This window comes from Dendrobates tinctorius, unplaced genomic scaffold (genome assembly GCF_039654945.1).
Source record: "Dendrobates tinctorius isolate UK_male_01 unplaced genomic scaffold, ASM3965494v1 ptg000107l, whole genome shotgun sequence".
NCBI lineage: Eukaryota > Metazoa > Chordata > Amphibia > Anura > Dendrobatidae > Dendrobates > Dendrobates tinctorius.
The window spans coordinates 40997602-41009637 of NW_027361775.1; positions in this window are offsets into that span (position 1 = coordinate 40997602).

Below are 12036 nucleotides of genomic sequence, written 5' to 3' on the forward strand. Positions count from 1 at the left end.
TACGCCCCTGTGAGTATGTATCATGCAAGCAGGCATTTAGTCTGCATTGTGTAAAACCATTCTACATTATTTCAGAAAAGCCTAAAATATAGATGCTCTGGCTGAACACCATGCACAATGAAGAATTGAGTTAATGGAGAAGAGGAGTAATGCATGATTTAGTATGGTAGAAAGCATTTTTGACAATACATAGAGGTATTATGCATGGACTGTAATATACCATGGACTACCTTAATTATAAAGCAATGATGCAGTTCCAGTTTTCCTTCTGATTCCATGTCACATGGTACTTTCTATCTTTACAGGATATTTAAGCGTAAATGTTTGCAGAACAGGATATGATAACAAAGCTAAGCAAATAGTTAGGAGTAGTGTTGAGCGATACCATCCAATATCGTGAAATATCGGATCGGATTGGATCGGACCGATACCCAAAAAGTATCGGATATCGCCGATTCCGATACTGGAAACCAATGCAAGTCAATGGGACAGAAATATCGGAATTAAAAAAAACCCTTTCTTTCCTTGTAGGTTAATTCTACATGAAGAAAAACAACTAATAATAATGTAGAATGTATTGGGGGAGGTGTAGGAGACATTAAAGGCATAGAGGTTTAGCCCAATCAAATGGAATAGCAGGAATAATTTTTTTTTTTTAAAGACGTTCGGAGTTACAAAGATATTGACTATGTTAACCTTTTTTATATTTTGTCAGATATGTATGTTTCACTACTTCCATGCTCTTCACCTTCTTTTTTAATTCTCCCATACTTTCTCCTTCATGATCCTCAGCAGCAGCATCTTTTTCATCAACTTCTTCTTCACCTTATTCATCTTCTTCTTCTTCTTCCTATTATTCTTTTTTTTTACATTCTTCATATTCTTCTTATTCAACTATTATTCTTCTTCATATTCTACTTCTTCATCTTCTTCCTATTCTTCTTCTTCATCATATTCTTATTTGTGACAGTCATTCCTGTAGTTGTTATCTATAAAAGTTTGAAGATTACACCTTCCGTTCTGCCTGTCACAAAAGATTTACAACAGGATTTGTCCGCGTTCAGTTTGGCCTGCAGCAGCAAGCATTTTCCAGGGGCACCACGAGAAGGAACAGACTCACCCCCATACACTGCTTAGTCTTCTTCTGCTTATAATTTAGATAATATCTTTTGCTCTGATTTTTAGTCTTATGCTTAATGTTCTTCTGCTTTTTGTTCTTCTGCTTCTTGGTCTTCTGTCTCTTGTTGTTCTGTATCTTGGTGGTTGTCTTCATGTTCTTTGTCCTCTTGGTCATCTTCTTCAGGGTCATCTTTTTGGTCTTCTTCGGGGTGGTCTTCCGGGTCATCGTCTTCAGGGTCATCGTTTTCGTGGTCGTCGTCTTCTTCGGGGTGGTCTTCAGGGTCGTCATCTTCAGGGTTGTCGTCAGGGAGATCCAGAGTGATAACCAAAAACCATTTCCAAAAGCTTGAACTTGGAAATGTAGCAGAAGGTACTAGAAGGCTGAGGAACTGCCGAGAACCAGCTGACGGTACTAGAACCCAGATGGGTAGCAGAAGGAACAAGAGCCAATGGCACTACCGAGGACCAGATGATGGTGCTGGAACCCGGAAGGGCAGCAAAAGGAACAAGAGCCAATGGCACTACCGAGGACCAGCTGACGGTGCTGGAACCTGCTTACTAAGCAGGAGGTACCTGTGCTAGAAAGCACTACCAAGGACCAGCAGACGTTGCTGGAACTCGGATACCGAGAAGGAGGCACCTAAGCCAAAGGCACTGCCGAGAACCAGCTGACGGTGCTGGAACCCGGATGGGTAGCAGAAGCTACAAGAGCCAATGGAACTAGCGAGGACCAGCTGATGGTGCTGGAACCCGGAGGGGCAGCAGAAGGAACAAGAGCCAATGGCACTACCGAGGACCAGCTGACGGTGCTGGAATCTGGTTACTAAGCAGGAGGTACCTGTGCTAAAAAGCACTACCAAGGACCAGCAGACGTTGCTGGAACTTGGATACCGAGAAGGAGGCACCTAAGCCAAAGTCACTGCTGAGAACCAGCTGACGGTGCTGGAACCCGGATGGGTGGCAGAAGCTGCAAGAGCCAATGGAACTAGCGAGGACCAGCTGACGGTGCTGGAACCTGGTTACTAAGCAGGAGGTACCTGTGCTAGAAAGCACTACCAAGGACCAGCAGACATTGCTGGAACTCGGATACCGAGAAGGAGGCACCTAAGCCAAAGGCACTGCCGAGAATCAGCTGACGGTACTGAAACCCGGATGGGTAGCAGAAGGTAGCCATGAAAAACAAAGTTGCAAGGCCGCGAGCCGGCCGCAGTTACCGAAACCCACAGTCCTACAGGGGGTGCTTGTCCTATTGGCACTGCGGAACCAGCCTTTGTTGCCAGATCCCGCAGCCCACATAGGAAGCCCATAATGTTATGATTGAGTCACCGAAGGAGGAAAAAACAAAAATACAAGCTAAGTCCAGAAAACCGGAGAGGTTGGTAGCTATCGGATTGCAGACCCCTGATCCTATCCACAACAACTAACAGTAGCGGTGGGGGTTCCTACGATGCCCTAGACCCCTCGATCACAGCCGGAGAACTAAATAGGCCTAAAGAAAGAAAGGGGAAATCTAAACTGCCCCACAGCAGACCCCAAAGCAATAGGCAGCCCCCAACATATAATGACGGTGAAGCAAGATGAAAACACTAACACAGATAGAAAGATAGGTTGAGCAAACGATGGGGCCCAAGCTAACTAAAAAGGACAGGATAGAAAAGCTGCTGTCTGCAATCCATAAAAAACCCTACCAAAAAATGTCCCAACCGTCTGATAGGAAAAACAGGCCCTGAAGTCGTTAGGACTTCAAAAAGACTATATCAGCACTCAGGTAAATTCTGAAGACAGAGCAAAGAGACAAACTGATCAGAGAAAAAAATGGAACTCAGCACACCCACGACCGGGGATGGCTGAACTCCAAAAAACAAGGTAAACAAAACAAAACTAATAAGTTCAATAGCAGAGCAAAAACTTATCTTTGGGAAGAAGGAGTTAGACTGGTCTCCAAGAATCCAGCAGAGAAATCACCAGCGACTCAGAAGGGCGTCGGCTGCCTTATATCCAGTCAGAAGTTCCTGTCACCCAGTCATCATCTACCAGATCAGGTGTTTGGTAATCAGCCTCACTACCTTTCTTCACCAGAAGAGGGAGTTCATCAGACATCGACAGTGAAGGGGAAAATGAACTTACAACACATCACTAAGGGCACACCGACAACCCCAACTCACCACAGACACAGATTTCCAATCCAAAACTGGATTATGGATTTTCAACCAGGCAATCCCCAGAACAATGGTATCATGCAAATTATGCAACACCAAAAATCTGCAATTCTCTTGATGGTCTGGGGCGACCTGCATTACCACCTGGGTCCAAAACTGAGGTTTATTCTTCGCCAAAGGAGTAGCATCAATACCCCTCAAAGGGATAGGCGTCCGCAGAGGTGTCATAGGAAATCCACAACGTTTAGCAAAATCCAAGTCCATCAGGTTGAGAGCTGCTCCCGGATCCACAAAAGCCTTAGCGTAAAATGTGGACAGGGAGCAGATCAGAGTAATTGCAAGAAGAAACTTAGGTTGAACACCACCCACAGCAAATGTGTGTGCAAAACGTTTCTCTCGTTTAGTGTAGACAGAAATGATATGCGAGACATCACCACAGAAGAAACACAGATTATTACGCCTTCTGAACTCCTGACGCTGCGCCCCAGACAAAACTCTATCACATTGCATAGGTTCAGACATTTGTTCAACAGGTGGCAACACCTCCAGTGCAGTCCTGCTTTCACGTAAACGCCGATCAACCTGAATGACTAATGACATAGAATCGTCAAGACCAGAGGGAGCAGGAAATCCCACCATAGTATCTTTTACGGTTTCTGACAAACCCTTCCGAAAGAGAGCTGCCAAGGCACCATCATTCCAGGTAGTAAGGACCGCCCACTTTCGGAATTTTTGACTGTACAACTCTGCAGAATCCTGACCCTGGCTCAATGCCAACAGGGCCTTTTCAGCCTGATCAATAGCATTAGGTTCATCATACAACAACCCCAAGGCTTGAAAAAATGCGTTCACATTAGTAAGAATAGGATCATCAGGTTTCAAAGAAAACGCCCAATCCTGGGGATCGCCGCGCAGCAAAGAGATGACAATTTTAACCTGCTGTGCAGAGCTCCCCGACGAGTTAGGCTTCAAGGCAAAAAATAATTTACAATTATTCTTAAAATTCAAAAATTTAGACCGATCCCCAAAAAACACATCAGGAGTAGGGATCTTTGGTTCAGCAGCATGTGAATGAGCAAGATAGGCGGAAATTCCCCGCACTTCAGCAGTGAGCTGTTCCACATGATCAGACAATTGCATCATCTCCATTGAGAAAGAAAAAAAAATTCCCCCTGCGGCCTCAGAGACATAGAGGAAAAAATATACACAAAAAAAAATATTCTGACAAACTCTTTTTTTTTTTTTTTTTTACAATTCTTTCCTGCTATTGAGTACCCTAGGATCTGCGGTATGGCTGGTGATTCTGTTATGATTGAGTCACCGAAGGAGGAAAAAACAAAAATACAAGCTAAGTCCAGAAAACCGGAGAGGTTGGTAGCTATCGGATTGCAGACCCCTGATCCTATCCACAACAACTAACAGTAGCCGTGGGGGGTTCCTACGATGCCCTAGACCCCTTGATCACAGCTGGAGAACTAAATAGGCCTAAAGAAAGAAAGGGGAAATCTAAACTGCCCCACAGCAGACCCCAAAGCAATAGGCAGCCCCCAACATATAATGACGGTGAAGCAAGATGAAAACATTAACACAGATAGAAAGATAGGTTGAGCAAACGATGGGGCCCAAGCTAACTAAAAAGGACAGGATAGAAAAGCTGCTGTCTGCAATCCGTAAAAAACCCTACCAAAAAATGTCCCAACCATCTGATAGGAAAAACAGGCCCTGAAGTCTTTAGGATTTCAAAAAGACTATATCAGCACTCAGGTAAATTCTGAAGCCAGAGCAAAGAGACAAACTGAACAGAGACAAAAATGGAACTCAGCACACCCCCGACCGGGGATGGCTGAACTCCAAAAAACAAGGTAAACAAAACAAAACTAATAAGTTCAATAGCAGAGCAAAAACTTATCTTTGGGAAGCAGGAATCAGACTGGTCTCCAAAAATCCAGCAGAGAAATCACCAGCGACTCAGAAGGTTGTCGGCTGCCTTATATCCAGTCAGCAGTTCCTGTTACCCAGTCATCATTTACCAGATCAGGTGCTTGGTAATCAGCCTCACTACCTTCCTTCACCAGAAGAGGGAGTTCATCAGACATCGATGGTGAAGGGGAAAATGAACTCACAACACCATAAACTGCAGGCACCATAGACTCGGCTAACCCGACCGCAACACGACAGGACAACGTATTGGTGGCAAAGTGACGTTGACACTACCCGGAAACAGCAGGCGTGCTGGAACCAGCCTGGGCAGGAGGGAGTACCCATGTCAAAGACACTGCCGAGAGCCAGCTGACGGTGCTGGAACCCGGAGGGGCAGCAGAAGGAACAAGAGCCAATGGCACTACCGAGGACCAGCTGACAGTGCTGGAGCCTGGTTACTAAGCAGAAGGTACCTGTGCTAGAAAGCACTACCAAGGACCAGCAGACGTTGCTGGAACTCAGATACCGAGAAGGAGGCACCTAAGCCAAAGGCACTGCCGAGAACCAGCTGACGGTACTGGAACCTGGATGTGTAGCAGAAGGTACCCATGAAAAACAAAGTTGCAAGGCCGCGAGCCGGCCGCAGTTACCGAAACCCACAGTCCTACAGGGGGTGCTTGTCCTATTGGCACTACGGAACCAGTCTTTGTTGCCAGATCCCGCAGCCCACATAGGAAGCCCATAAACTGCAGGCACCATAGACTCGGCTAACCCGACCACAACACGACAGGACAATGTATTGGCAAAGTGACGTTGACACTACCCGGAAACAGCAGGCGTGCTGGAACCAGGCTGGGCAGTAGGGAGTACCCGTGACAAAGACACTGCCGAGAACCAGCTGACGGTGCTGGAACCTGGAGGGGCAGCAGAAGGAACAAGAGCCAATGGCACTACCGAGGACCAGCTGACGGTGCTGGAACCTGGTTACTAAGCAGGAGGTACCTGTGCTAGAAAGCACTACCAAGGACCAGCAGACGTTGCTGGAACTCGGATACCGAGAAGGAGGCACCTAAGCAAAAGGCACTGCTGAGAGCCAGCTGACGGTACTGGAACCCGGATAAGTAGCAGAAGGTACCCATGAAAAACAAAGTTGCAAGGCCGCGAGCCGGTCGCAGCTACCGAAACCCACAGTCCTACAGGAGGTGCTTGTCCTATTGGCACTACGGATCCAGCCTTTGTGGCCAGATCCCGCAGCCCACATAGGAAGCCCATAAACTGCATGCACCATAGGCTCGGCTAACCGGACAGCAACACGACAGGACAACGTATTGGTGGCAAAGTGACGTTGACACTACCCGGAAACAGCAGGCGTGCTGGAACCAGGCTGGGTAGTAGGGAGTACCCGTGACAAAGACACTGCCGAGAACCAGCTGACGGTGCTGGAACCCGGAGGGGCAGCAGAAGGAACAAGAGCCAATGGCACTACCGAGGACCAGCTGACGGTGCTGGAACCTGGTTACTAAGCAGGAGGTACCTGTGCTAGAAAGCACTACCAAGGACCAGCAGACGTTGCTGGAACTCGGATACCGAGAAGGAGGCACCTAGGCCAAAGGCTCTGCCGAGAACCAGCTGACGGTGCTGGAACCCAGATGGGTAGCAGAAGCTGCAAGAGCAAATGAAACTAGCGAGGACCAGCTGACGGTGCGGGAAACCGGAGGGGCAGCAGAAGGAACAAGAGCCATTGGCACAACCGTGGACCAGCTGACGTTGCTGGAACACGGTTACTAAGCAGGAGGTACCTGTGCTAGAAAGCACTACCAAGGACCAGCAGACGTTGCTGGAACACGGATACCGAGAAGGAGGCACCTAAGCAAAAGGCACTGCCGAGAGCCAGCTGACGGTACTGGAACCCGGATAAGTAGCAGAAGGTACCCATGAAAAACAAAGTTGCAAGGCCGCGAGCCGGTCGCAGCTACCAAAACCCACAGTCCTACAGGAGGTGCTTGTCCTATTGGCACAACGGAACCAGCCTTTGTGGCCAGATCCCGCAGCCCACATAGGAAGCCCATAAACTGCAGGCACCATAGGCTCGGCTAACCGGACAGCAACACGACAGGACAACGTATTAGTGGAAAAGTGACATTGACACTATTCGGAAACAGCAGGCATGCTGGAACCAGGCTGGGCAGGAGGGAGTACCTGTGCCAAAGACAATGCCGGGAAACAGCTGGCGGTGCTGGAACCCAGGGAAAATACAACAAACAGAGTGGAGACAGAGGCCTAATTGGAGCAAGTTTAAAATCTGTAGTTGTGTGAGTGTGGACAGAGCAGGAGAAATTGCCAGACACACAGCTGGGGATCAGATGACATTTCTAAACCCCAATAACACTGGAGCATATGTTGACTGTGCAGTCGGCACTTCTGAGCAGCAACTGGCGATGTTGGAGCCCAGGGTCAATCAGCGTGCAGGCTGAGGCCTAATTTCATCAAGTTTAATATCTGTTGTAGACTACTACTGATTTTAAACGTGCTCCAATTAGGCCTCTGTCTCCACTCTGTCTCTAGTATTTACCCTGGCCTCCAACACCCCCTACTAGTAGTGGGAATGTGGACAGAGCAGGAGACATTGCCGGACACACATCAGGGGATCAGCTGACGTTACTGAACCCCAGTAACACAGAAACAAGTGTTGATTGTGCAGACGGCACTTCTGAGCAGCAACTGGCGGTGTTGGAGGCCAGGGTAAATACTAGAGACAGAGTGGAGCCAGAGGCCTAATTGGAGCACGTTTTATATCTGATGTAGTTTGAATGTGGAGGCAGCAGGAGACTTTGCCGGACACACAGCAGGGGAGCAGCTGGCGTTACTGAACCCCACTAACACTGGAGCATGTGTTTTTCTCTGTGCAGACGGCACTTCTGAGCAGCAACTGGCAGTGTTGGAGCCCAGGGTCAATCATGGAGTAGGCTGAGGCCTACTTGGAGCAAGTGTAAAATCTGATGTAGTTTGAATGTGGAGGGAGCAGGAGATATTGCCGGACACACAGCAGGGGAGCAGCTGGCGTTACTGAACCCCACTAACACAGGAGCTAGTGTTTTTCTCTGTGCAGGCGGCACGTCTGAGCAGTAACTGGCAGTGTTGGAGCCCAGGTTCAATCAGGGTTTAGGCTGAGGCCTACTTGGAGCAAGTTTTATATCTGATGTAGTTTGAATGTGGAGGCAGCAGGAGACTTTGCTGGACACACAGCAGGGGAGCAGCTGGCGTTACTGAACACCACTAACACAGGAGCTAGTGTTTTTCTCTATGCAGATGGCACTTCTGAGCAGCAACTGGCAGTGTTGAAGCCTAGGGTCAATCATGGAGTAGGCTGAGGCCTACTTGGAGCAAGTGTAAAATCTGATGTAGTTTGAATGTGGAGGGAGCAGGAGATATTGCTGGAAACACAGCAGGGGAGCAGCTGGCGTTACTGAACCCCACTAACACAGGAGCTAGTGTTTTTCTCTGTGCAGACGGCACTTCTAAGCAACAACTGGCGGTGTTGGAGCCCAGGGTCAATCATGGAGTAGGCTGAGGCCTACTAGGAGCAAGTGTAAAATCTGATGTAGTTTGAATGTGGAGGGAGCAGGAGATACTGCCGGACACACAGCAGGGGAGCAGCTGGCGTTACTGAACCCCACTAACACAGGAGCTAGTGTTTTTCTTTGTGCAGACGATACTTCTGAGCAACAACTGGTAGTGTTGGAGCCAAGGGATTACAGTTCAGGTGGTATAAACATGAACACAACAGGAGACCTGGATACTGTTGCCAACCAATTATTTATTCTGGAAGAGAGGACTGGCAAATTACGGCGAGATCCAGGCCTTGTTCATTTTCAGAAAAGTAAGCCAGTCAACGTTATCGGAGGATAGTCGCGTGCGACGGTCTGTTAGTACACCACCTGCGGCACTAAAGACGCGTTCCGATAATACACTAGCAGCAATGCAAGCCAGCACCTCCAATGCATACTGGCTAAGCTCTGGCCATGAATCCAGCTTAGAGACCCAAAATTTGAAGGGGGAAGAGCCGTCTGGGAGTACACTGACAGGGCAAGGCATGTAGTCTGTCACCATCTGACGGAATCATTGCCTCCTGCTGACTGGAGCCATCTGTGATGGTGTAGACATTTGTGGCGGGCACACAAAACTTTGCCACACTTGGGCCATACTGGTCTTGCCTTGTGCTGAGGCGCTGCCTCTGCTCCCTCTTTGTGCAGAGCTTCCTCCACTGCCTCGACGCACAGAGCTGCTTTGTAAAGCACTAGCAGCACTGATCTCGGGTGAAATGGAGAACATGATGGACTGCACCATTGTGTCTTGGTACTCCCACAGTTTACGCTCCCGGTTCAACGGTGATATGAGGCTTTCTAAGTTGTCCCTGTAGCGAGGATCTAGGAGGGTGTACACCCAATAATCAGTCGTGTTGAGAATGTGGGCGATGCGGCGGTCGTTTCTCAGGCACTGCAGCATGAAATCAACCATGTGCTGCAGACTCCCAACTGCCCAAGAAACTCTGTCCCCTGCTTAAGGCGTCATCTCTGCCTGCTCTGCATCACCCCACCCTTTCTGTACATACTGACTACTAGAGCATTGTGTACCTCCCTCCTCTGGAGAGATGTCTTCCTCCTCCACTGACTCCACCTCATCCTCCTCACAAAGTGACCTCTGCCTAGGCCTTTGTGAGAAACCACGTTGCGCAGACTGTCCAGAAGCAGATGGCATTTGGGACTCATCCTCCACCTCTTCCAAAACCTCCTCCCTTAGTGCTTGCAGTGTTTTTTGAAGCAGGCAGATAAGGGGGACAGTCATGCTGACTAGTGCATCATCTGCACTTGCCATCCGCGTGGAATCATCGAAGGCACGCAAAACGAGGCAGATGTCCTTCATAGAGGCCCACTCAGTGGTGCTGAAGTGTGATTGGCGCACAGTGCGACTTGTTTGCGCCTGATGCAGCTGGTACTCCATTACTGCTGCCTGCTGCTCACACAACCGCTCCAACATATGTAACGTTGAATTCCACCTGGTGGGTAGGTCATATATGATGCGATGCTCCTGAAGGCAGAATCGGCGCTGCAGAGCTGCAATGCGCGATCTTGCCATGCTGGAACGCCGCAAGTGAGCGCACTCTATGCGGACCTTGTGCAGCAGTGCATCAAGATCCGGAGAGTCCCTCAGAAAGCTCTGCACAACCAAGTTGAGCACATGTGCTAGACATGGGATGTGAGTGAGGTTGCCTAGGCCCAGAGCTGCCACCAGATTTCCGCCATTGTCACACACTACCAAGCCTGGCTGGAGATTCGCTGGCACAAACCACACGTCGCTCTCCTGCTTGATGGCATTCCAGAGCTCCTGCACTGTGTGGCTTCGATTCCCCAAATAAATTAATTTCAGTACGGCCTGTTGACGTTTGGCCATGGCTGTGCTCATATCGGTCGTAACAGGCTCCTGCAGCGCTGATTCAGAGGAACTGGAGTATGAGGAGGAGTCAATGTGTACAGACTGGATTCCTGCAATCCTTGGAGTTGGCAGAACACATACAGCGCCACTCTCAAGATCTGTACCCGGCTCCACAACATTGACCCAATGGGCAGTGAGGGAAAGGTATCGTCCCTGTCCATGGTTACTGGTCCATGCATCGGTGGTCAGGTGGACCTTGCTACTGACGGCGTTTAGTAGCTCATGTTTAATTTTTCCCTCCACATGCTTTTGTAGGGCAGGGACGGCTTGCCTGCTGAAATAAAAGCGGCTGGGCACGGTGTATTGTGGGACTGCCAATGCCATGAAGTTACGGAAGGTGTCAGTCTCCACCAGCCTGAATGAGAGCATTTCAAGGGCCAGTAGTTTGGCAATGTCAGCATTCAGAGCCTGTGCTCGAGGATGGTTTGCCGAGTATGGCCGCCTTTTCTCCCATGCCTGTGCTACCCATGGCTGTAGAGTGGCCTGGGAGTGTGAGGACGAACGGGAACGTGGTGCTGTGGGTTGAATGTCACTGGGTCTCTGGACAACAGTGCCAGAGGTTCTTCCATGGTGATCCTGTGAGAAAGCCGAACCAGCTGTGTGAGAGCTGGAGGAAGAGGCTACAACACGAGCTGAAGAGGTGGTAGGTGGTGCTGTAGGTTGGCCTACGTCTTCAGTGTGTCTTTGTAACTCCACCACGTGCTTGGTCCGCACATGTTTCCGCATATTTGTGGTATTTAGGTTGCTGACACTTTTCCCTCTTTTCACTTTCTGATTACACAGCTTGCATTTGACAAAGCAAATGTCATCTGCAACTGTGTCAAAAAAGGACCACGCACTGCAAGTCCTGGGAGCGCCCGTTTTGGGTTTTGGAAGAGGAATGCTCCTAACGGGTGCCGAAGTGGAGGCTACAGGCAACCAAGTCTGCCCCCTCCCTCTCCCTCTTGTTTTGGCGTTCGGGGAATCTCTTCCTCAGAGCTGCTCCCACCACCTTCCTGTTCCTCACGCCATGATGGGTCAAGGACCTCATCATCTACACTCCCCTCTTCAAACACCTGCTTCTCCTGGGTATTCTCGCCAGCACAGTACGCACCAGAAAGTGGCACCTGAGTCTCATCATCTGATGTGTACTGAGGTGTGCTGACCATAGGCACTGGCCCACCCGCCTCTTCAGATTCAGAGGGACAAAGCAGTTGCGCATCACTGCATACTCCCTCTTCTTCACATTCTAGAATGCTGCTTGGCTGGCCCCTTGTTTCCAAGCCAAAAGATTCAGAGAACAGAAGTAGAGATGGCTCCTGTCCAGGGCTCTCTGACTGCCTGGGCAATTTGGCAGGTGGTGAAG